The sequence below is a fragment of the Sceloporus undulatus genome, chromosome 4 (assembly GCF_019175285.1).
Source record: "Sceloporus undulatus isolate JIND9_A2432 ecotype Alabama chromosome 4, SceUnd_v1.1, whole genome shotgun sequence".
Lineage (NCBI taxonomy): Eukaryota > Metazoa > Chordata > Lepidosauria > Squamata > Phrynosomatidae > Sceloporus > Sceloporus undulatus.
The window spans coordinates 74588496-74615160 of NC_056525.1; the positions used below are offsets into that span (position 1 = coordinate 74588496).

Genomic DNA, 26665 nt, shown 5'->3' on the forward strand with positions numbered 1-26665 from the left:
TACAGACCGCCAAAAAATACGTATTCCATACGTATTAGGGTTAGGAAGGGGCTGTGCTTCTGCACCCCCCTAACCCTAGTACGTATGGAATACATACAAAATGGCAGCACCCTGTTCATACGGGCGCCGCCATCTTTATGTCTTGGACGCATAGCGTCCAGACATGTCGTGGCGCCTCGCGACGTCATAGAGGCGCTGCAAGAAGGAGCTCCATTTTGGAGCTCCTTTTTTGCTCCGCGCGGGAGCCGCGCGGTGTGGCTGCTACACCTCCCTCACGGAGCAAACGGCGGCGGCGGCAGACCACCGTAAAGCAGCGGTCTGTAACCCACTGATGAGTCTATAAATAGAGTAAAAATGAAGGAAGCAACGAGGGCCATCTCTTTCTGTTATGATTCTTATGTTGCACTTGTGCAATATTACAAGCCACTTTGTGGAAGTACACATCACTAAGAATGATGCAGCAGGAATTCAGGTGCAAACTAGTACATGCGTATCTTCACTGGTGTGTTTATATGGAGCATTAGGGTTAGGATGGATCATTCCTTCAGAACTGCTCTTGCATAGGGGTGTTTATATGTAGGGTCGAAAGTGTGCATTTTCCAAGCTAAGTTGGAATATCCCAGGTATTTTGTGCTCTGTTTTTTAGCTCTGGTGCACAGTTTCAATCTGGTTTCTGCCCACTTTGGAAGTGTGTGACATCTAAACACCCCACCTTCAAAGTGGTTTGAAACCACTTTATTGGACCATGTGCTTCACCTGATAGATTAGAAGGTCTCGAATGGAGTGCCTCTGGGTTCTATCCTAGGGCCTTGGCTGTGTCTGTCCAGGATGAGACTGTTTTGCAGGCCATACAGCATTGTTCTATTTTTAAGTTCCAAACTGCTTGTTAAGCACATAGTATCTATGTAGAGAAATTAAGTAGAGTTGAAAGGACTGGGGGTTTCTGTCACCCAGCAGTACTTCACTCTGTTTCCTACAAAATGAAGCTTCACAATCAGTGTGATTCCCTCATTCTATAACCATGGTTGAATCAGTTTTAATGCAGCAGTGCAAACCATCCCAAGATTAGATCCCCTATACAATTAAATCCTCAAAAGCAATAGGAAAGGTTAAAAAATCCCGAATTCAAACACATAACTTACTTATTTGGATTATATTTATAACCTAACTTTCCTCTAAGGAACCAAAGGTGTTATACATTGTTACCTTCCCATTTTACCCTCACAACAATCTTGGAAAGTTTTATGTATGTGGAATGTGGAATAAACATTGTCTTTTGCCTTAAGCAGCAAAATGAGTTTGGCTGTCTGCCCATTATTGCTCCATCCCTTCCAACAAAGTCACTGTTACAATTCATTTTAACATCACTGCTTAGCATCTCTCACAGCTGTAATGTCAACTGAGTCTTCAGATATAAAGATCTCAGGCTCCAGACCTACTGCACTTTTCTCAATAGCAGGTTATGTTGCATTGAGAGCTTCCTCTCTGACTTACGGACAGTGAGCTAGGCTCACAAAAACCATTTGCATGTGACAATCTAGGATTTGCAAGGGGTGAAATTACACTCCACTGGTGAGATAGGACCCATCTTCAGCTGTGCCTTTTTTTCCCTGGCAGCTGTTTGGCTACATGGGGCTCAAATCCCTCTGCATTAAGAAGTAAATTGGGTGCTTAATCCCCACTTGCTGGCACTGTAAGCAGCTGGGATTGGAAGGCCATCTCAGAAAGATTTGTGTCTGCAGTCTGCCAGGGTATGGCTAATTTCTAAATCCCTTGCAGCCTCCTTCCCAGATGTCTTCCTTTTCTGGTTTGCCAGCTATGGGGCTGTTGCTGTGGAGTTTTAAGAGCTCTGCCATGCACAGTATTACCTTTGCATTCCTACATGCACAAGTGGTCACCTGATAACTAAGAGGGTTTCTGTATAAGGCAAACCCAGGTTCTCCATCTTGAAGAGAAAAGGGAAATGCTTGTCTATTCAGCTAGTGCTAGGATTCCAAATGCTTTCTGAACTGTAGCCTTGAAACCATTTCAGACATTTGCTTTAAATGTGGAATATGTAATAGTTACACTTGGGCTGACCTCTGACCAGACCTGGCCCCCTATGTCCACATTTGGCCAAGGAGTGTGCAACTATCTAGCCTGCCAGTGATTTATTATCTCTTCCTAAAACCCACTGTTCAGCATACAGTAGGCCATAGAATTGACAGTGTGATAGATGTTTCTGATCTTCTGGTGTTTGGTGACTATTCTAAACCGGGAAGAAGGCAACAGGTATTCTGTGAGGGCATTAGGAATGCCACTGTTGCAAGGGAAGGGAAGATCTGCTATAAAACTCCTTAGAAAATAAATACACCCAGCAGCTCCAGAAAATGAAAAAAAAATGAGAACAATCAGATAAATTATTTCTTACTTCTGTGACCCATGATTTCTAGTGTGAACGGCTAAGAAAACAATGCATAGGACAGACCCAGAATCAAAATAATAAAATTTAAATGGGAAACTGCATTAAAACACACACAAGTGCTGTTAAGAGGACAATGATAATCAGCTGAGTAGTATTACATTTCCTGTTCAAAAAATTGATAACCAACATTATTTCCTCTTCTTTCTCCCTCCCCAATTTCACAACAGCTGTGGGGTATTCAGGGAAACACATACACACACAACCCTGGAACATTGCCAAGTTGGACTACTTTGGAAGCAGCAGCTGAAATAAAGAGAAAAAAAAAAACCAATTGGAAGTACACAGAGGCATAAAAGCCCTCCCCTGATACTCCATGCTTCCCCCTCCTGGTGCATCTATAATAGTTTATGATGTGGGAATTTCAGAAGAAGAACATTTAGCACCTTTTTGATACAGAAAAAAACCCCACTAGATAGTTACTTTATTGCAGGTTACCCACAGGTGTTTAAATATATGTTGTATCATTTACTTATTTTGCCTTATATAACCTGGTTGCTATCAGGGCCAGCCTTACCATTATACAGAATGAATTAACTACCTCAGGAAGCAGATTTACATGTCAATTGACTCAATATAACATCTTTTAAGTGATACTGTATAGTAAAGTGTATAGAACCAAGACTGTCATGATTACTTCTTCTGATATGACAAAAGCATTTGATTAAAGTGGAAATGCGTGTATAAGATATGTGCTAAGATGGATTCTGGTAGTAGCTTCTTAAAACTGTTAAAATCTTTATATAGTTTCCAACAAGGTATAATCTGTTTGGATTTGCATATGAAAAGGCTGCCCATTCCTGTCTGTGATAGCAATTGAAACTTTAGCCATGTTTCCAGACCAGACCAGCAGCTCATCAAGTATCCTTATTAATAAATCAAAAATCCTGGTAAACTTGTTTGCTGATCATATTGCCCTAGTTGTGTCAAATCCCTTGTTAGAGATTCTCCATGTGATACCTGTTCTATATTATTTTTGACAAGTTTTGGGGCAGAGATAAGTAAAAATAAATTTAAAATCTTAAGTTTAAGTGTGACAATAGAAGGTGGAAAGTCTCTGGCTGAATCTAGATCCACATAAGTCCATATCTTTCCCTAGAACCCAGGAATCTCAATTCTTTGTACACATCTGTGGGCCCAAACAGACAGGCCAAAATAAAGTTACTTCAGGTCACTTTGGAGGTATGCTGTTTAAATGACACTCGCATCTTAAGAGGCCAGAAGCTGCACCAAAGCTGCGCTCCAGTCCTTAGGACTGGAGCGTGGCTTTGGTGTGGCGTCCGACCTCTTAGGACACATGCTTCATTTAAACAGCCTGAAGCAGTGGCCTGAAGCAGTTTTATTTTGGCCTGTCTGTTCTGGCTCTATAAACCAGCTTTGGGTCCTATTATGATAGAATTGTGGGCTAGAAATCCAACGAATGAATATATTACGTTGGTGTTAACTGACTTTGAGTTGACCCCAACTCATGGTGGCCCTATGAATGAGACATCTCCAAGACCCTGTATCTTCTACTGTTTTGCTTAGGTCTTGTAGATTCAGTCCTGTGACCTCCATAATTGAGTTTAGCCATTTGGCATCCGGTCTTCCTCTCTTTCTACTGCCTTCTACCTTTCCTAACATAATGAGTCATGCCTTCTTGTAATGTGGCCAAAGTATGGTAGTCTCAGTTTAATCATCTTGGCTTCAAGGGAGATTTCAGGCTGTTGTAGGGTCCATTTGTTGTCTTTTTTGCTGTCCACAGTATTCCAGCACCACATCTCAGATGTGTTGATTTTCTTTTAATCCACTTCCTTCATTGTCTTGCTCTTACATCCAAACATGGTGATGGAGATTACAATGGGTAGGATTCTAACTTTAGGGCTCAGGTACATTATCAGTTGATCAAACTGAACTATACTTCCTTGGTTATATCTATTAGCCAAATTTCTCTCTCTCTCTCTCTCTCTCTCTCTGTGTGTGTGTGTGTAAATGACTAGGCAGTGTAGCCTCTTTCAAAGTGTCTGTGTTATCTAAACTGGAGTTTGTGTTTCAAACTCTACTTGTAGTGGTACCACATGAGATGCTAACCAAAATTTAGATACTGTACTATTATTGGACTTTATTAAACAGTAGAAATAGTGTAGGAACCCTTCCTCATTTTTAAGGAGAATGTGGCTGTATGGTCCCTTTTATTAAATGAGGACATTTCCATTGAATGGGTAAGAAGTTCACATATAAAAATCTTAAAACCCTTGACTGTCCTTTCTTGCACAACATACTAAAGGCATGGTCAAAGTGGCAAATTGTCACATACCTGCTTCCTTGGTTTTACCTTCTTCTTTTTTTTAAAATTATTCCCACTTTTTTTTTGTACAGATAAATTTGTAAATTTTAGATGATGGGAAAAGGGGAAAAAAACTTTATAGAGTAAAAGGCTGTTCCAAAGTGAAGATGCAATCCAGGAAGACTTTAAGAATCTTCTAAGAAGATTCAGAATTGTCTTTAAAAGTAAAAAGAAAAAAAGGGTATTTTGTAAACTCTGTTCCATGCTTCTGAATATTTTGCATCACTTTAAGATACCCGGAAAAGGTGTCTAAGATCTGAAATTAAAGAAAAGCTCCAGAGTTTACTATTGGTCCAACTTACCATATTGATTTCTCTTTTCTGTGATTTGTGAAAGCTACTGGTACTTAAAGACCATGTGTAGATGGTGTCTATTTTCTGTCTGACTGGAATACAACAATAACAGTCTTAACTAACCATGCTGGTAAGGATGCAAAATGTCTTGGTAGTTTTACCCAAAATTTGAAAAATTATGGTTCGAAAATTTTGAGGAAATTAGTATAATTACTGGATAGAATATCACAGCAACTCCAATAATTGGTTTCTTTATCATTTTTCATTAATGGCCTAAAACACCTGAAGCATAAAGACCTTGCTGTTTTTATATACACTGAGCTTGTCTATTTTCCAAAATGGATAAATATCTGTGATCTTCCATTGGATCATTGACATTCACACATTAGAAATTCAGCAAACTTAGAAAAATTGACCACTCAGCAAAGTCACTGACAAACATTGTTGCCACTGATAATTTTTATGGTACTTGGCTAACAGATTAATTAAATATACTAACAGAAATACAGGAACTGTCTTCCCACCTAAGACTCATGTTAACTTGTGAAATGGTATGTTATCCAGCCCAGTCTAACATTGATTTCTCTTTCTAATTTGCCACACTTTTGTCCCCACTGTAGATTGTTGTTACTGTCTTTGTAGGTTTATTCTAATGTAAAATCAAATGAAAATGAAAGAGCAACACATTATTTGCATTCAATTTCTTCTTCTAATTTTTACTGCCTGGGAAAGGGAAGGGTGTATGTAGGATGCATTTTTAAAAATGACTTGCTCTTAGTTACTATATACCCTGGTTGAGGTGGGGTGGGTGTAAATATGATGCCATTTATTGCTTTTTCTCACACAGTAAAATGTCTTTGGCCAGCTCTGATTGCTGAAGTAATGGATTTGTCACTTTGCTCCTGTTCTTTGTGTTTTCCGTTCTTGATGGCAAAAGCTCTGGTTTCATGATGAGTTCCCCTTAAAGCCTAGTAAAAAGTAACAAGCATTGATCAGACTCCCATGTTGAGCTCTGGAACTTGCCTGCTCAGGATAGAAAATAATCTGGAACTCTCATTTGAAATGTCCTGTTTTTCTTTGATTTATGCATGCTCTTACAGGCTGGCAAAAATTATCCCCATCTTATTTTCATATTTCTAATTAACTAGAGTGAACATGAATGATTGGGGGGAAGTATGATTTGCTCAGGGCTTCTTTTTGCTGAACTCAGCAGTACTTCTAGCCAAGGCCAACTGGGCCAGAAGCCTTCTCTCTTGGGTCGATGAATAGCATTTTGGATCTCAAGCCCCTTATTAGCATTTCCTCCTGAGGGAACGAAAAGACAGTAATTCCTTCTGCAAGAACCCAAGCTTCACTCGGCAGTATTTTGATATTTGTCAGCACATAAAATTATTGTTGGCCTCCAGAGCAAATATATTTGTAACAGGATGAAGTAATGTGTTGGATGAACTTCCTTCTGTTAGATTCTGAGACGTCTGTGTGGGCTGGCTGGCCCATTGCTCACCATCCAGAGTATCAGGTCTGAAAGGAAGTTTAGTCTGCTTACAGTTCAGACTGCCCTGGCCAAAATTACAAAGGGTGTAGTTTGAGACTAAACCTAGAAAAGGGAACAAAAATTTAGAGGACCACTGGACATCCATTTTGACATAATTCACCACATTGCCAGTCAATGAAACTAGAATGGGTCTCATGGATCCTGCAGCACTTCATATGTTGTTAGAGCACCCATAGCCAGCACACCCAATAGTGAGGAATGCTGGAAGTTTTAATCCAAGAATGTCTGAAGGAGCCACATGATTCCCACCCCTTCTGTAGATGGTGTACTACCTCAATGATACTTCATCTGATGCATCTGAACCACCGCCAGTTCTACTGGAAAGAGTCTAGTACCTTTCTCAGTGTTTTACAGTGTAGCTGTACTTGGATTTAAATAATTACTTTTGTCAAGAACTCTCCTATTCCTCTCTTTGGCTGGATTCATTCATTTGATGCATCTGAATAACCAATTCTGCTGGAAAGGAGTCTAGGTACCTTTCTTAATGTTTAACAGTGTAGTTATAGTCACAGCTTATTTAGATAATGCATTTATTATTGTAACCTATGAACCTGAACTTGTATACAAAGCGTAGGCTAACAAAGGAGGAGATGAAATGAAAACTTAAGCTGATTTACAAATCATCATTATTATTAATGCTTATTTATATAGCACCATAAATTTGCATGGCACTTTACAGGCATCATCAAAACAGCATATAACTTGTCAATGGCGTACAATCATAGTATTTGTGCTAAATGTGGTTTGATGTAATATCTGATTAACAAGCCATGGTTATGGCTATTGATCTGCTTCAGGAAGCTTCTGCAACCTGGAGACTACTGATGTGTATTAAGAACTTTTAAGGTTCTTCGCTGCTTTTGTCTGTTGGCATTCATCTGTTACAGACCTGGGAAAATTACTTTCTTGGATGACATCTCCCCGAATTCTCCACCCAGAAAGGCCATTAGCTGAGGAATTTGGGGAGTGGTAAAAAATATTTTTTCCAAGCTCTCATCTGTGATGTTGTGAGCCTCAATGCTTTGATTCTTAAACAAGTTTAGGTATTTTATACATTATGTTGATTATTTTATTAACAAAAATGTATTAAGTGGGCTGATGAGCAATAGGAAAACAAAAGATGACAAAGATTCTTTTGCTTGTACTGAACCTAGATGCTGAAACTAAGATGTGGGTTCTTAACCATGCTCAGTGTAAACCACATCATATTTCACATCATGTCTAATCCCAGCTATACAGGGTAGCTAAACTATGCATACCTACGAACGTGAAATGTTCGCATTACCCTTCATATCTGAAACATGTGATATATTTTGGGCAGTGATTGTTACAGAACAAACATTTTTAAAGTTGCCTGTTTTAGGTGCAAGTACACCCTGGAATATACAAATTAACCTGAGACTTGTGTTGGTTTCTGCATCCTCTGGTTAAATCAGTTCAGGGACGTAGCCAAGGGGGGGGTTCTTGGGGTCCGGACCCCCACTTCCATTAGAAAAATGAATGGTGTGTGCTGCCGTGCTGCTGCGCCCAAGCCCCATTATAATGGTGGCACTTAGTGTGGACGCCCCCTTCCTAAAATCCTGGCTACGTCCCTGATCAGTTGGTTGGATATTTTGGGTGGGTGTCTGCTTGTGCCAGAGAGACAGCATGAACAAACGTCCTTCCTTCTCCCCTCTCCTTGTATACCTTGGACCTGCATAAAAAACCAAATTCAAGGGTTTCCTGGCTCTACAGAGGATATGGGGATCTACAAGGACGGCCGTGGGAAGGGAAGTTATGTATTTTTAAAATCATAATCTTAAATATTTAAAATCAATTTCAATAAAATCCAAAGTATATTTCATAGATCTTGTCATAAACAAACATTTCAGAGAAGTGGCTAAATCAACCTATTTTGCATTTTCCCATAGTAAACTACTTTTTATATTACCATGGACCCTCCACATTCACTGGGGTTAGGAGCACAGGACCCCCATGAAAATGGGGGGAAAGCAAATAAAAAAACACTATTTTTTTTTTAATCTGAGTGAACACCTTTCCAGGAATCTCTAGCTCCTCCAGGGCAATTCTGTGGCCAAAACTTGCCAGAGGCTGACCATGAAATTGCACTGGAGGACCTACAAATGGCTAGAGAACTGTTCTCTCTAGAAATCTTTAGGTCTTCCTGCATAACTTTTGGAAGAAGTTAACAATAGAATCATGCTGGAGGACCTAGAGATTCCTAGAGAGAACATATTAATTAAATCTGTAAATAATCATCTACAAAAGTCAAAACCACAAACGTGGAGGGCTGACTAAATATCTATGGCCTGTTACAGACAGCCAAAATAAAGCTGCTTCGTGTCACAGTGGAGGTATGGTGTTTCAATGATGCATGCGTCCTAAGAGTCCAGAAGTCGCACCAAAGCCACACTCTATCCCTAAGGACTGGAGCGTGGCTTTGGTGCGGCTTCTGGACTCTTAGGACGCATGCATCAGTGAAACACCATACCTCCACTGTGACTCGAAGCAGCTTTATTTTGGCTGTCTGTAACAGGTCTATGTCTCCCTTTATTCTCTTCTTTCAAGTGCACCGAAGGCTTTCCATGTTACTGAATGGTTTCTCTGCTCTGGGTTTTAATCCAGACTTTAGCTATCCAAGGTGCTGAACCCAAGTCCCATAACAGGTTCATACCAAAACTTGAAGCATATTCACTTTCCCACTGGAATGGGAGCCACTGACTGCTTTTGCTCAAGCATAGAGCTCATATGCAGAGAATAGGTTGCAGCTGCTGGCCCTGTCTCCATACCTCAGTGTCTTCAGCAGCATCTGTAGGGTCCTCCATTTTACTAAGAATCCTTATCTCCCCCAGCTGCACAGTTACATAGAGGAGCAAGCACCCCATGCATAAAAGCTGAACATGTGTGGCACCATGCTTTGGATTCAACTGCAAGTCTAGCAACTTTCTATATGTGGAATATGGGCATATCATCCTGTTTTTTACCTCAGACAGCAAAATACCTTGGAGTGGGCCTGCTATATAACTCAGCTGGTCTTAATCCACCCCCAGAAAATTCTATTCTACTGTGGTGTAATAATACCCTGAAGTGCATAACTGGAGTATTTGTGTCAGACATTCTGGGTAGAAACAGCTGGGAATGTGACTACTGCCATTAACTGAGCCCTAAGAGCTTGTCATACTGTGAAATCTGCTGGTGATGCAAAATCATACATAGCTAAAATATATTTAAAAACATGTCTATTAAATCCAAACTGGAAAAGGGTTGTTTGCTGTGACTCCAAAACAAGACAAGTAGCCACAGAGTTTTGTCACTTCCCTTACCCAGGGACCTAAGAGTAGACCAAGTCAAAGATAGCGCACAATATCATCCATTTTTGATAATATGTGTCTCAGGGAAACTTCTCTTTCCCTATCAAACAGCCTAGATTTCAGAGTTGAACCAAACAATTGGATTCATTTCCCATCAAATAATAATAATGGTAGTTAAAAGATATCCCTCCGTTGTCTCCCCCCACAACCTTTTGTGATCCCATTCTTCAGGGCAGTACTGGACAGCTGTGGTCTCTAAGTCTGTAGTTTTTAAAAACCGTTTACATTTAAGGGCTGAAAGTGAGAATCAGAAGGCACAGGAGTAAGCTTCTTAGGGCCTATCCTACCATTACACAGAGTGAGGCACCTGATTGGGTATGAAAAGACAGCCACTTGTTAGTGTCTTATAATTATGTTTCTGCAACAGGAAGGAAAGAGAAGTGCATGTGGAATTTTCTGACTCAGATATGAAAGTTACTTGACCAACATTGGGAATTAAGTGCCTCAACACTATGTGCTGCTCCACACTAAGTATCAAAATGTTTTGGGGTGGCAATGAAAAAAGGAAGACCATTCCCCCAACCATTAATTCCAAGGAGGTATCCCATCTACCTGCTCCTTTTCTTACACTGCCTAAGAATGCTGTGGATATTTAACATTTAACCTCTTGTTAAGATATGATTAACAAGACTTCATACATTTCTCAAAACTGTTGAGAGGAATTCTTTACATATTTGAATAGCCAGTTGGCACTTAGTTTTTCTTGTTAGTCAAAGCTACCATACAGGTATACTATACCACAGTTAATGAAATAGATGTTTCCCTGGGCATTGCTTCTTTTAACAAAACAATTGAAACAAGGGGCGAAAATAATGTTTGAAAAATAGGGACATGTTTCTACCATAAAAAAGAGTAGATTAACATATTTTTCCACCTTTTACAAAACAAAATGAATATTATCCACATATGAATTGAAGCAACCAGGTCAGATAACCCTTATATAAATAAACAAAATAATTTTGAACTTTCTAGAAGCTAATTTAAGGCTTTTCCAGAATGCATCCAGATATGACCTTTTCTTTCATCAGCTCTACTTTTGCATTTCCATTTTACCGGCCAAACATAGAGATGTATTATCTTTAATGTGCTCGGGTAGCTGGTGAGGCAGGCTTATTTGCTTTCTTCATTTCTTTCTGGTTTGCTCAACATGCATGCTCAGTAAGGTATTTTGGAGGCAGCTGCTGTTTACCTGGCTTATTGTGTGCCAATGCACATAGCTAGCAACATGGTGTAGTGGTCTAAGTATTGGACTACACCAGGAAAACAGGGTTAAAATCTCCACTTGGCCGTGGAAACTCATTGGGTGACCTTGGGCACGTCATACTCTCTCAGCCTCAGAGGAAGGCAAAGACAAACCCCTTGTGAACAAATCTTGCCAAGAAAACCCTGTGAAAGGGTCACCTTAGGGTCATCATAAGTTGGAAATTACTTGAATGCACACCACCACAACACACTGCTACAGTAGGATCAGCTAAAGTAGAAAACCACTCGCTAACTCAAGTTTTATTGCATTGTTTACTGTAGACATGCTGCTGCTACTCAACCCACAAAGTCTGAATTTTTCCAGCCCCCTTAACCATCCTACTGATGCTGATGTTGGGGAAAAATCTTCCAACTAGACAGAGGACAAGGAAGGAAGAAAATGGTAGGGCTAGATGTGTGTAAAAAGACTTTGTAAAGGGAGCTTCTTTGTCAAAGGAGGGGAGAGTAATAGTACTAAAGCAATGAGTATGACATAAAAAGAGAGAAAACATAGGAGAAAAATCCAAAATCCAGATAGTAACTCAGGCTGTTCTGCTTTCGGTAGCTAGAAATTTAAAAAAAACAACAAGAACTAGTGCTCTGAATAGCTTAATTGCAACAAACACCCCAGCAAATCCTACAGTCCTGTGATGCATCATTCATATTTCTGGTTTTGGAACAGACTTTTCCATGGGTTTCTTTTTTTCCACCACAAGAGGGACCTGGAATATAAAACAGCACAAATGAAAATGAATCTATTTAACTGCATGGCTGGGAACAAAACAAAGCCCCCACTTGGAACATGCAATAAGCAATGGATTATTACCCTTTTGTTCTTTCCAGTTTGACACCGATCAGTCATGGAGAACAAAGAATACAAAAGTATTTGGAGTTTTCAAATGAACTGGGTGAGGGGGGAATAATAAAGGGTAGACAGTTCCTTTGGCCACAAATATCTTGAAAAGGACTTACTATAAAGCTATCATAGATAGGAATAGTGGTGTTTCCCGTGGATGAGCATTTTCCCCAACACAACTCCCTTCTTTCCTTTTATTATTATGAGCTGCCTTGAGCAACAAAACTAAATGCATACATAAATAAATCTGATCTCTCAGTCCTTATCCTAAAAGAGAATTTATATAACACCTTAAAAGTAAGGCTGCAGGCTTCAATATATTTAATTGGCAGACTAATAAATGAAAGCAGTAGATTTCAAACTTCCTGCCCTCAGGAAATCCCCATATGCAGTGATTTGTTTGTAGAATAATGGTTCCATATCTGCATTACAATCCTGCCATGTTGCACATGATTCTGGGGGAATTTCTAGCAAATGTTCATAATTCACTGTGAGTCCTGGCCAGGCTTTGCAGCCACTGGACAAGGGCAGCTGCTTCATACTGACATTTTGGGGGGGAAAGCCACCAGCTTTGTCTCAACTACAGGCTGCCCTGCCATGCAATATTCCTTGTAGCCATGTATAGTCTACAAATTGGCATGGAAAATGTGTGCACACAAAAATCTATCAGAGCCCATATTTTAGACATTAATTTTTCATGGCTCTCAGAGACTTGGAAAAGTTATTTTATAAATTTACCATATTCCTTGCATACTTCTGAGTTCAACATCTCATGATCACAGAGAAGGGGTAGACAGTCTTAAGTCTTGCATGGTTTGTTTGTTTATTTATTTATTTATTTATTTATTTATTTATTATTTTTGATTATCAGAACTGAATGGACCTCAAAATCTTCCATACCAAACCCAGTTCAACATTGCTCTCTTTCAGCCTCATAATACATAGTGGATGGGGGAAGTCATCTATTTGCTGCTTTTTTTTCTATTTAGGAGTCAGAGATCCTTGCCAATTTACTACAAATCACTGAGAGAGTAGGAGTAGATCCAGACTTACTTTCTGCCCATCCCTGTGTCAGAGCCATGAAGCAAATACTGCTTGACAGTGAGAATACTATTAATGGAACAGAATTTTATATGTATAAGTATTAATGAAATTGGAAGTAATAATACATAGAAAAAATATTTCTTTCAGCCAAAAGTATGTAATTTAAATATATATTGAATCCATCATACTATTCTTATACTAGGTGAGTTCAAAACCTCTCTGACCATCACTAGTTATGGGCCACACCTTGACCAACAGCATGGGGAGAAACAAGCACAGAGATTTACTCAAGTTGAGGAGAGTCTGATTAGTGATGGGAATAACCTACTGTTTATTACTGGCACTTTGTGTCATCCATGCTGTACCACTTGACTTCCCTTCCCTTCCCTCACAGCAGAAGGAGGCAAAGTATAAGGTCACATGAAGCCCCCAAGGCTGTTTTTGCAGGCCTTGACTCCTCCAGATCCCACAGACTATCTTTTCCTTTCTGCTGACCCTGAAAGCCTCTTTCAGTAGCTCTCCATTTATAAATAGGTTGCAAACCTCCCAAACTATTTAACCTTTTTGTTTATTTTTTTTCCAGAACCAGAAACAGTTTTTTTTATTTGTTGGCATTTTTGGCCATCCATGTGCCCTCCCGGGGGTTGGCAGAAAATTGACACCCCCCACCCCCCATCCCAAACCTATCATAGTTGCCCACTTCTGCCTTGGAGCTTCTTGGCTGAATGAGCCTAACATTGAAGAGCATTTCCATTTTTGGACCACAATATTCTGATCCTCATAATGAGAACAAAAAAGAAGAGGTTTGTTGCTGCAGACTTGTTTGGTTGGGATGTAAACTTTTGTTTTAGTAACAGGCACCCCCACCACCATTACACTAATTTTACCGAGTGGGGACTTGGACTTCAAAGTCATGCCCTGATGGGATTACTGACAAAAGATAGAAGGAGCCTTCCTGTTTCAAAACATTATTTCATCCACAGCTGTTGATCATTTGTGCTTCAGTTTAACACTACTGTTGCATTAAAAACATTTTAAAGATACGTTATTGAGGACTATCGTACATCAGGGGCACCATACCAAAACAGATTCAAGGATGATCATAATTAGACAAAGCCACTGATGTAAAAGTAGATGTATTGGTGTTACGTGGGTTGCATTCACACTAGCGTTTTTGTCCCGAATAGATCGGGGGAGATTTTATGATGCAATACCATAGTTCAACTTTATATTCCATTGATTTTAATGGGAAAGTTAAGTATACAGTTGACCCTCTGTTTTCATGGGGGATCCCTTCTGGATCCTGCCCCACAAAACGGAGGCTCGCACATATTCAAGGCCCATAGGCTTGAATGGGGCACGTCCCCATGGGGGTGCACCCCATTGATGATAATGGAGGTCACCTCTATGTGAATAATCAAGAATGTGGATCCCAAGTCTGTGAGATGGAGGGGCCCGACTGTATATTTTAACTTTTCTTAACAGCATTTGGAATATTTAAAAACTGGATTGTTTTGGCTGAATCACGGTCAAACTCAGACCCAGTGTTGGCACATGACACTATTGGACAAGTAAGCAGAGACTGGAAATATTAGTTTTGGACTTTTTTTGTTGTTGCTGCTGCTGTTGTTGTGTGCCTTCAAGTTGTTTCCGACTTATGGAGGCCATAAGGTGAACCTATCATGGGGTTTTCTTGGCAAGATTTGTTTAGAGGTGGTTTGCAATTGCCTTCTCCTGAGACTGAGAGCATGTGACTTGCCCAAGGTCACCCAGTGGGTTTCATGGCCAAGCATAGAATCAAACCTTTGTCTCCAGAGTCAAATGCTCAAACCACAATGTCATGCTGGCCCAAATCCTCATCTAGCATGGCCACCCAGATCATAACTATCCAGCATCGTGACACCAGTGCTTTTGTAAAACTGTGCATCTAATGGGAGACAGCCAGCAACACCCATGTAAGAATGGGTTATAATTTCTGAACCAGCTCCCCTAAGGCGATAATACTGAGAAAAGAGGACAATTAGAACAAACTGAATTTTCCAAACAGAACCAAGAGGGAAACATTATTTCTGCTCATTTCTCGTTATATAATCCATGTCCCATCACTGTGACAGATGTCCCATATTCATTTCTTTGACATCTATGCCAGTTGTGTAAGCACCCACCTGCTCATTCCTCACCTGTTCAGTTTTCAGCACTTGAGAAGGCATGCCAAATGTCAGACAGTCACTCTGGTTAGGGTTATTTTAAAATTCTATTCATGATCACTTACTCTGGTACAACGAAACTAAGCTCTAGGATATTTTAAATTTTCATAGTTTGTAATTAATTGCTTTTCTGGGCAGAACAAGGCCTTTTTTTGTAGCTGTAATGGAAAAGACCAATAATATCCTTTATTCCATCTTTTTAGTGTTTCACAGTACAATCCTGAAATTCACTGGCTGAGGGGCTTTGTGATTTGATGGAACTCAGGACAGGTTAGCAGTGGAACAGCTTAAATGGGGCAGAATTGTGGGTAAGAAAAGGATGGCAAAGAGCATATTTCTGCTGCAACTTATATCCTTTCAATCCATGTCCATGCCTTCACTCTCAAAGGGATGGGATTTTACATAAAGCCCAATAAGGCATGATAAATTTCTTCACCAACTGGGGAGGTCATTTTTAAAAGACTCAACCTATCCTCCTCTCTCTTGTGTCTTCATGTCACAGAATCATAGAATCATAGAGTTGGAAGAGACCTCAAGGACCATCCAGTGCAACCCCCTGCCATTCAGGAATACACAACCAAACTACCTCTGACAGATGGCCATCCAGCCTCAGAGGGACTGTATTCCACTGTCAAACAGCTTTTACTGTCAAGGACGTTCTTCCTAATGTTGACCTCGAATGACTTTTCCTGTAGTAGTTAGAATCCATTGCTCCAGGTCCTATTCTCTGGAGCAGCAGAAAACAAGCTTGCTCCATCCTCAGTATGACACCCATTCAAAGATTTATACAGGGCTATCAGTATCATATCACGACTTAACCTTCTCTTCTCCAGGTTAAACAAGCTCTCTGGATCTCCCCTCATAAGGCATGGTTGCTAGATCCTTCACCATTTTGATCACCCTTCTCTAGACATGTTCCAGCTTCTCAACATCATATGTTACAGAGTTACTTTCACATAAATGTGCTGGTCTAGGAAGAGCAAGCCCTCTCAGGAGGGATAAATAAAATGCATGCAACAGCCAGACTTTTATGAGGTAGGACTGTGAAAAACATCTTGCCATTGCAAGTGCAAAAGCATAGAATAACTGATTACAAAGACACAAGCAACCTATCCAGTGCTACTATTTTTACTAGCCCATGCATTCAAACCACTATTCGTATATGTTTCAAACGCATTCATTGTACAGCAACTCGCTCTTTAACCATCCATTATGAAGCCAAGCCCTCCCTCCAGTCCACCTGCCTTGGTCCAGGCCTTGGAGGTAGAGAGGAACTGCTGGACCTCATCCCCTTCCCCACCACTACTCCCTTCTCCTTTTGTGTCATGTCTTTTTAGATTGTTAGCCTGAGGGCAGGGAACCGTCCAATTAAAAAGATTGTATGTACAGCGCTGTGTAAATTTACAGCGCTTTATAAATAAAGGTTAATAATAATAATAATAATAATAATAATAATAATAATAATAATAATAATTGCAAAATCTCATGAGGATCACCACCAACAAAGTCTCACAGTCTTGCAAGGAATCTAAGAGTGGATGGTGGGTCCTGTTTATTCCATGAGGATGAGGCCTGTCATGACTGGCATCCCCAGTAGGAGACCAGTAGTTGCAGGGTGGAGCAGAAGGGAGAACTGGAGGGTGAGGGAGATGTGGCGATGAGCACAGTAGAATGATCTATAGATAAAATGAAACAGATTCTGCAGTGGCCATGTCATGTCACCTTACAGAAGAGTTTGGGCCAGAGGAGCCAAACTGTTGGCCCATGAAGCATTCCTACTGATTGATTCAGGTATGCTGGTGTGCAGAGAAACCTTACTACAGTACTTTCCCTACGTGGGGCATTTACCCTGGATTTCATCCAGGCTGTGTTAGCAAGTCACATGTGAGTTGCTCCACTAGACTAGGCATTGCCCTCCTCTACCTTATGTCTATGACTGGTTGGTCAAAACTGGGGGTGCAGGCAAGACAAATATTTTTTCATCTATCAGATACCTGTTATAGCTGGAAATGTAGGAAAACGCTCCCTGATGTTTGCAGGTTAAGCCCTGAGATGAGAGCAATATTTTTTCTGGGACATGGTGATTTATTTTTGTTTTACAAGCAAAAGATGAGTGGGGCTAATTCCTATCTTCCAGATGTCTGAATCAAATTCCCATCTCCGGCCTGCTGTCCTATGCAATGAGCCACTTGCGGTTATTGCTTTCCATGTGTCATTGTGGATACCCCCTTGTTGCATATTCTGAACCATCTTCTCTAGCTTGGTTGTTAAATGAGTCTTTTCCTTCCTGTCTGGATCTTTGTCCCATGAAAACTGGGTGTGCTCTTTGCAAACCTCTTGCCGACGCAACTAATGAATGTTCTGGTCTGTGGTCACTTCCCACTTAATACTGTGTGTTCCCCCCCCCACAAAAAAAATGCATACGAGAAGCTTTAAATGGATTTGAAGCCTTGTCTTTAGATTCCTAAAGACTTGCAATAGTGGAGTCATTGCTGCCTGTGCCACTGGGACTGACTGAATACAGGCACTGTGGCACCAACCTGCCTGTTTTGTGTGTGTTGATACAAAAATGCATGCTGCGTGTACATCCATATCTCTGTAAGTTGATTTGTTTCCCCCCTGCATGAACAGCAAACATAGTTTGACTGGTTCCTGCTGTTGAAGTTCCTAAGAATGCTGTGCGCATGTCTGTTGTTTTTATGCTGGTTTTGTAGTTTCTTATAGCACATTTTCTCTGTCCTTTCTTGAATTAAGCATTTCTAGGATGGATGGAGTGACCATGATTTCAGTGCACTGTCATCATATCTCTGAAGGACATAAAAACAAGCCATGGGAAAATAATATGTAAATAAATAATAATATAATTTTAATCTTATTACCATTGGCCTAAAACCTATTGCGAGTCCCATCCAGAGTAAACTCATAGGCGGGTTACAGACGGGCAAAAAGGGATGTACTCATGACGTCATGAAGGTAGAGCCTTCAGACGGGCTTTACCTGAATGCCGCCATGAACACGCCCCCCGCACGCCCCAAGCGGGAAGAAGCGGCATTAAAAAGGTGCTGCTTTTTTCCGCTTCTTTTTGATTTGCGGCGTACCTGCGCAGCTCCGTCTGTAAGCTGCTGCACCGATACGTCAGAATTGCTACGCCGCAAATATAAGTTGCCGGTTTAAAAGCTCCGTGTCAGCTGCGTCCCATAATGGGTCGGGTTCCCGGGACATGCGTGGTTTGCAGCCAAGCTTTAATTGCAACGTCCGCTGCCATGGAGCTGTGGAAGCTCAGGCACAGCTGCGGCGCATTTTAAGCCTCGTAACCCTAACCCTAGAGCCACTTGTGCGCATGCGTTGCTAGAACCGCGGGAAGTTGTAACTTTTGCCGGCGGATGTTTTGGTTGTAGAAAGTGAAAAGGGAAAGTTTGGGATTTAAAGTGACCCCCTACACACATTCCTGCGCCATTTTCACCTGGGAACGGGCACAGTTTGGCTACTCCTGGCACAGCTGTGTGGCGGCTCCCCTTTGCCACCAGGCAGGATGGCTCAGCCATCCACCAGCACCCCGAAAAAAGGCAGGGGGACGTCTTGGTCTCATACTGAGACGGCTGACCTCATAGCTATATGGTCTCAGCCAAACATTTTGCAGAAACTGGAGCAGTCCTACCTGAATGCTGACACATATCGAGAAGTGGAAGAAGCCATGAGAGCTGCTGCACCGGTACACCAGAATTGCTACGCCGCTACTTTAAGTTGCCCATTTAAAAGCTCCGTCGCATAGTGAGTTGGGGTCTTGGAACATGCGCAGTTTGCAGTCAGGCTTTAATTGCAACGTCCGCTGCCATGCAGCTGTGGAAGCTGAGGCACAGCTGCGGCGCATTTTAAGCCTCATAACCCTAACCCTAACCCTAACCCTAACCCTAACCCTAACCCTAGAGCAACATGTACGCATGCGCTGCTTGGAAGGTTTGGACTTTAAAGTGCATCCCTACACACATTCCTCTGCCATTTTCACCTAACAATAAAAAACGCTAAAACTGTAAATATTGACATATGTACAAGAGAGGTGAGGGGAGATGGCAGGGGGACAGCGGTGGCAGTGGAGACAGCTGTGGCTGCGCATTGCAGATTCAGCAGGAGCGCGGGGACCAAAGGAGAGGAGGCATCTATGATGCTGCTGACACTGGCAAAGTGCAAGCGGACAAGGATGCCAACACCAGCTGATCACCAGCTGGCAGGAGACCACCTTTGTTTTAAAGGGGCTTGGGCACTTTAAATGTGCCCATAGGCTTTCTGCCGCTGCTGCTTAGCCCTGCGCAGCTGCGCATTGGCCAGCCGGCAAAGGAAAAAAAAAGAGACCCCGGAGCTTGAATGTGCCCAAGACCTTTTGATGCCCTCTAAACTTGCCCCCAAAGGCAAAGGGCAACTAGAGAGGGCCTGGGATCAAGGGGCAGGGAGCACTGACAAGGCACTAGGTCCCATGATGTCCCATAAAGACATCATTTCGCCTCCCAGGACATGTGTTCCCTCCCAGCCCTATCTACTCTATTCTACCCTTCCTGTTCTCTCCTCCCACCATGCCTGGCTCACTGGTCCCCAAACCAGCAATGTCCAAACTCTGTCCTTCCAGGCGTTTGGACTTCATCTGCCTTGTGGTCTAGGATTCTGGGAGATGAAGTCCAAACGCCTGGAAGGACAGAGTTTGGACATTGCTACCTCACACCACTCCTGCCTAGCTTTAAAGTCACAGGGAAAAAGTTTAAAGGGGCTTGGGTGCTTTAAATGCGCAGACAGGCTTTCTGCTGCCGCCGCTTAGCACTGCAGCTGCGAAGCTGCGCACTTCTCATGCGGCAAAAGAAAAAAAAGCCGTGGTTTGGGCCGCCCGTGAGGAAGCTGCCTCTCTTTTTGCAGCGTCCTCCGAGGCGGCGGTATGGAAGCTCCGGGTCCGAAACAGACCCAGGTGAGGCGTCTTCATTGCCCCCCCGTGTGGAAGCTCCAACACCTGAAGCACGCCCCCGGGGCGGGCCGTCTGGAGGCTCCGCATTCAGCTGAATACACCTCCAAGACGTCCTCCCCTGCCCGTCTGTAACCCGCCATAGAGTTAATGTGAATTACCTCACTACCCATTAATTTATTTAATGGGTCTACTCTATTTGGGACTAATCAATAGAACTTAGGCCATTGTCTCTATTACACTACTATATAAATTTTTGCAGAAACTAACATCTTCTGTTATGCTTGCTTGTTGAAAAAAAAGGGAGGATTGTATTTTTAAAATTTATCAGTACAATTTCTCCCTTTCAATTTTTCTTGTCAGCAGTTTTGAAATCTACTTGGACTCCATCCTCATTGCAAGAACATGCATATGGGAAATCTTACATTTTGGGGGCTTTTTGTTTTGATTTCCATAAATTGATCCAATTAAGGAAGGACGTTATCCTCATTGACACTATGTCTCAATGTGTGGAACCAACATGGCAGCAACTTGAACTATCAATTAGTAAACTGGGAGACACCAGCAAACTGTAAAGCAAGGTAGTTATTAAGCAGAGTGTTATTTAAAATTCTCATTAGTAGCAGTCTTTTTCCTCTTTAAAGAAATTCGCTTACAAAAAGCTGAGGATGTAACACTTACCTATTAACAACTTTAACTGAACATGGAGCAGAATATGATTGATACTGAAGTGTCACACTGATTTTTGATTGGACAGTTGATGTTGTTGTTTTTAACTATTGCCTGATTATTTTAACCAGTTCTATTTTATATTATTACCTATTGTTTTATATGTCTTTTGTAGATTGTACGCCATTGGCAGTTTTAATTTTTATTGATTTGATCATTTGTATGTACAGTGGTGTACATTTACAGCGCTATAAACTAAACTATAATAATAATAATACACAATTATTGCACTATGATGCCACTTTAACTGTCCTGGCTCCTCCCTGTTCAGGAATGGGAGAAAACAATGTTCTTTGATGGACAGGACTTTCTCTTCTGCTCCTTGCAGCCCCCACTGCTGCACAATGCTCCCCAAACTGCCTTATCCTGATAGAACAAAGCTTTAGGCCTGTCTGGGTCATGAAGGGGATTCTGGCCCATTTTGTCAGCTTGTAGCTCTCCTGTATTTCTCATTGGTTCTTTTATCTTTTTCATCCCCTCCCCTCAAAAAAAATTAAGGGGGAAAAAGTGGCAATAGTTGGACGATACCTTACATTCATAACAACTGATAATTTTTGGGACCTCGTTTGTGAGTTGTGCTTGGTTAGATTAGAAGGGTGTAGTGTAACTTACCCTTTTGGCTGCTGTTGCATAGTACTTACTGTAATACAGTACATCTTGTTGTGAAGCAATATTGTGCAATTACTATTATGTATCTTCATGTGAGGCAGTATCATGCATATCTCCCTGGATAATCTAAAAGTACAGTATATCCTTAGGGGCTGATGCGTAGCTCAGGAAAATTTTCTCTAGCGTTCCAGTTTCATATCAAAAAGAAAATAGTAATGTTTCAAATACATGTTGTCCTGTGAGATAATTTGTGATTATGAAAATAAATAATCTAATATTTTACCTGTCCCCAGCCTTTCTCTATATTTGGTGTTGGGCTCTTGTTGTTGTTGTTGTTGTTGTCAGGTCATGGTGACCCTGGGGATGTGACATCTCCAAATCTCTGACCTCCACTGCTTTGCTCAGGCCCTGCAGGCTCAGGCCCATGGCCTCTTGGATTTAATCTGTGCATCTAAAATGTGGTCTTTCTCTCTACTTCCCTCCACCTTTCCTATCATTCTTGTCTTATCCAGTGAGTTGTGCCTTCTCATGATTTGGCCAAAGTACGTCAATCTCAACTTTATCATCTTGGCTTCCAGGAAGAGTTCAGGTTTGATCTGTTCAAGGGCGCATTTGTTTGTCTTTTTAGCTGTCCATGGGATCCTGAGCTCTCTTCTCCAGCCCCACATCTCAAAAGATCTGATTTCCCTTTTCCCTGCTTTTCTCAGTGGCCAGCTCTGGCATCCATCCATGGCAATGGGGACACCCCTTCGGATGTTTAAACAGGGCTATCATATCAGGTCCAAGGTGGCATCCCAGATGAGGAGCCCAAAATGGGAATGTAGGGGAGGGGGAAAGAGGAAGGGATCATGGAGTGCATCTCTGCCCCCCCCCCCCAGGCGATTGCATCCATAGGGGAGAAAGGAAGAAAAAGGAGAACTGTTTTAGGGGGGAAGAGAGCATATCCCCCTCCTGGTTTTCCTTCGCGCCAGAAGGAGAAGCAGAGATAAGAGAACTCTGGGGGGGGGGGGAAAGATGGGGGGGAAGGAGCTCCTTTCCCCAAAACCCCCCAGCCCCAGAGCGGAGAGCCAAGAGAAAGGAGAACTCGGGGGGGGGATGGAGAGCATTCTCCCCCCCCAAGTAGGGAAGAAGCCAAAGGGAAGGAGAGCTCTGGGGGGGGTTTAAGGGGGGAGAGAGGGGGGAGGGATAGGAGCGTGTTCTCCCCCGCCTCCTCTTGCACCCAAGGGAAGAGACCGAGGGAAGGAGAGGGCAGAGGGGGAGGGAGCCCCCTTCCCCCCAACGCCACTCTTGAGGGTTTCGGAGACGGAAAGAGAGAGGAGGAAGAGGGGGAGGGAGGGAGAGCGCTTTCCACCCCAACATCCCATTCCCCCCCCCCCCAAAACCAAGACCTGGGCTCTTGCACCCCACAAGAGAGAAGCCAAGGAAAGAGAGAGAGAGAGAGAGAGAGAGGAAGGGGTGAAGCCCTTCCCCTCAGCGCCAGCTTTCCCCCCTAAGGCAGCAAGCAAAGAAAGGAAACTGGGGAGTGGGTGGCTCAGGACAGAGAGAGAGAGAGAGAGAGGGGGGGGGAAGGGGTGGGGTGCCTCCCCCAGACCCCAAAGGGGGCCCTTGCACCCGGAGAGGGGTCTCCCAGGGCAAGCTCTCTCTCTCTCCTCTCTGTGGGGCTCCCTGCCTCCCTCCTGCTGGCGCTGCTGCTCCTCCCTCCTCTCCCTCTCAGTCTCCTCCTCCTCCTGCTCGGAGTCCGGAGTCCGGCGGAGGCAGGGAGGGAGGCAGCAGCCCACTCGGCGCCGGCGGGCAGTGGGGGCGATGGCGAGGGCGGCGAGGGCGAGGAGCTGCTGCCTCCTCGGCTGCCTTCTCGGGGGGTCCCCGGGGGACCCAAGCGCTCTGCTGCTCCCGGGGGCTGGGCGGCGGGGCTGCAGGGCCACTCTGCGCTCTCCCTCCCGGGCCGCAGGAGGAGGAGGAGGAGGAGAGGCTCGGCGGGGGCCCGGGGGGGAGTGGCCGGCATGGCTCCCTCCCGGGCTCCCTGGCTCCCCCCCGGCTGCGGCTCCGGCTCCTCCGCCTGCCCCTTCTCCTTCCCCGCCGGCGCGCGCTGCCCCTCTTCCAGCCGGAGTCCCTAGACCGGCGCGCAAGGGGTGGCCGGCGGCTGGGCCTTCGAGCGCGTGGAGGGCCGCTTCCAGCGCACCCGGAGCCCGTCCAGCGCCGCATCGTCTACTGAGTTCCCCCGCGGCGAGAGGCAGATCCGCATGTACTCCAGCTTCCAGCCGGAGGCAGGCCCGCCGCGGCGCCCGAGGCGGGGGCCCTCGGGGGGAACCCCCCTCCGGCAGCCTCGGCCCGCGGGGCCCCAAAGAGAGCGCCCCGCGCGGCGCCATGCTCCCTGCCCTCCAGCCCCGACCGGCGCCGGCCCTCCCCCGGCCCAGGGGAGCCGGGCCCTCTGCCTCCGCCTCCGCCCGCTGCGCCCCCGAGGGGCTCCCTTTCCGGAGGGCGATCCGGCTCCTGGAGGCCGGCGCCGTCGACAACGTCCTCCAAGTCGGTGAGTCAGGGCTGAGGACGGGAGCCGGGAGCCGCTTTGGCCCGCTTTCGCTCCTCTCGGGTTGAAGGCTAGGGAAGCCTGGGAGCTGGAGCGTCGTTCTGGTCTAGAATTCCATAGCCTTGAGAACGGAGTCAAAGCGGTGCCGAAGCGGGCTAGGTCTCCAGTGTGGACGCACCGGACCGGATGCCGGTGGTATCCTCCCTCTGCACCTTTGATTCCAAGAAGACATCTCCCCCTTTCCATCTTCTTCCGCAAGATATATCCTCCCTTTGCTGCCCTTCTTTCTGCCCAGGAGGAATCCCCGAAAGGCCCTCCCTTTGGAGCATCCCTCCCTCAGAACATCAGCTGAAGGATCCCATGAACCCCTGTCTCTGTGCAGGTGACCCGTGAGCTCTCCTTCCTCCAGCAGGGCAGGCCCTCCCTCCCTTGCCCCTTCTCTGCCCAGGAGGAATCCCAAAAGGCCCTCCCTTGGGAGCATCCCGAAGAAGCAGCCATGCTCAGGGCTTCCAGCCTGGCTTTGGCAACCTCCCCACTCTTGTCGAGTTGTTCCATTTTGCAGCACTTGGTCCTCTTGTTGATAGGATGTTTTTTCACCTTGATTTGGGAATGTCCTACATGTTTCCAGAAGTGCCCTCCATTTGGGCTGCCTGGTCCCCTTTGCAGGAGGACATCTGGTCACCCTGCTCCTCTCAAAGTCCCATCCTGTCCCAGAGACTTTGAAGGGTGAGGCAGGGGGAAATTATATGTATACGTACACATACACACTTATATAATATACAATTATACAGTATATATATTAATATATATAGAGAAGAGAGAGAGAGAGAGAGAGAGGTGTTTGAAAGGTTAAATTTTTTAATATATATATATATATATATGATTTTCCCCCTTTCAATCTCTCTCTCTCTATACCTACTATATATCTTTCTATGGTATATAAATATATTATTTATGTTATTGTATAAGTGAATATTTTCCCCCCCCCCCACCTTTCAAACGCTTCGCTCTCTCTCTCTAATTTATCTCTCTATATAGCCAGATTATTTATGTTGGTGTATATAGACGTATATAATATCCCCTTTCCCCACCTTCCAACGCTCTCCCTTCTCTAATTATATCTCTTTCTCTCTCTATATGATAATTTTTATGTTTTATATATTTTCCCCTTTCCTCACCTTTCATCACACCCTCCCTCCCCCCTCCCTCCCTCCCTCCTCTAATTATATATATCTATAGTCTATATCTATATAAATGTATGATTATGTACTATATGTTGTGTCTAGATTTCCCCCTTCCCCTCCTTCCCAACTCTTCCCCTTCTCCTTCTCCTTCTCCTCTCTCCCCTCCTTCCTCCCTTGATGCTGGGCCCTTCCTTCCTTCTTTCTTCTTTCTTGCCTGCCCCCCATTCCTTCCTCTCTCTCCTGGCAGCCTTTGTTCCTGACAGTACTGTAGTAGTCTTTCCCACTGCCTTCTTTCTTCTCGGGGGAGGAAGCTCAGGGGGTCCTTTTTCAAGGAGGGAGCTCTTTCTGGTTTTGTGAGGCCTCCAGACCAGAGCCAGCTTTCCATCCTGTCATTTTTCTTTGAAATGAAGGTGTCTGTGGCATGGCTTTGTGGGCGAAGTTTGCAAAAAGGCCTCCATTTAGTACCACTTGGGGCACCCACCAAACTCTTGCCATAGATACTTGACTATAAGTCAACCTCATGTATAAGTCGAGGGCAAGTTTTGGGATCAAAATTATGGATTTCAATATGACCCCGTGGATAAGTCAAGGGTAAAATAGGGGCATGTCACAAAGGATCTAGTAGATGCAAAGCAAGCACAGGCTTCAAAATTCTACATATAAGTGCCTATATGACTGTGGATAGTCGTACTCAGGTTTTTTTGGGTCAATTTTTTGACAAATTTCTAGACTGTACATGAGTATAAGCTAATCCAAATGGCTTTACCTCTTCTGCAAAGGACCCTCTTTTTCACCCTCTTCCCCTGATCCTGAGTAGCCAAAATGGTCAGGGCTGCACACACTGCACACAATCGGTTAACTACCATCCCCAGAATTCCATAGCATGGAGCTGTGGCAGTTAAAGCAGTGTCAAACCAGAATTTTGTGCAGTGTGGATGCAGCGGCCTCTGTGTGGATCAGTGGGAAGACTCCTCAACGGGTTAGAATATGCACCATAATATTCTAGGAGGTCCAAATTGCTTTTGAAAAAGTGGTGCCTGTATTGTTTTCAATGTGCAAAAATAAGACTAATTCTGTCTTTTCCCAGATACTGGAATCTAATTAATGCAGCACAGGGATTATCAGAGGAACAAGCAAAGGAGGGGACCTGTTCTTTTCACTTTGGCTGCTGCCAGACTATGGAGAGTTTTGGTTCCATTCCCTTTCTTCTTGCTGTGCATTGCTTTTCTTCCTTCCACTGGAAACCAAAAATGAAAATGAAGCTCTGACTTTATGTGACATTCAACACAAGGTTCATTATGAGGTTCCTTGTCAGAGGC

General features: G+C 43.7%; 1 protein-coding gene across 1 annotated transcript in view; it reads right to left on the reverse strand.

Annotated features, from left to right (window-relative positions):
• EIF2B3 (eukaryotic translation initiation factor 2B subunit gamma) overlaps window positions 1–26665 on the reverse strand; it is a 601892-nt gene that overhangs the window by 104953 nt on the left and 470274 nt on the right. The gene's annotated exons all lie outside the window — the stretch shown is intronic.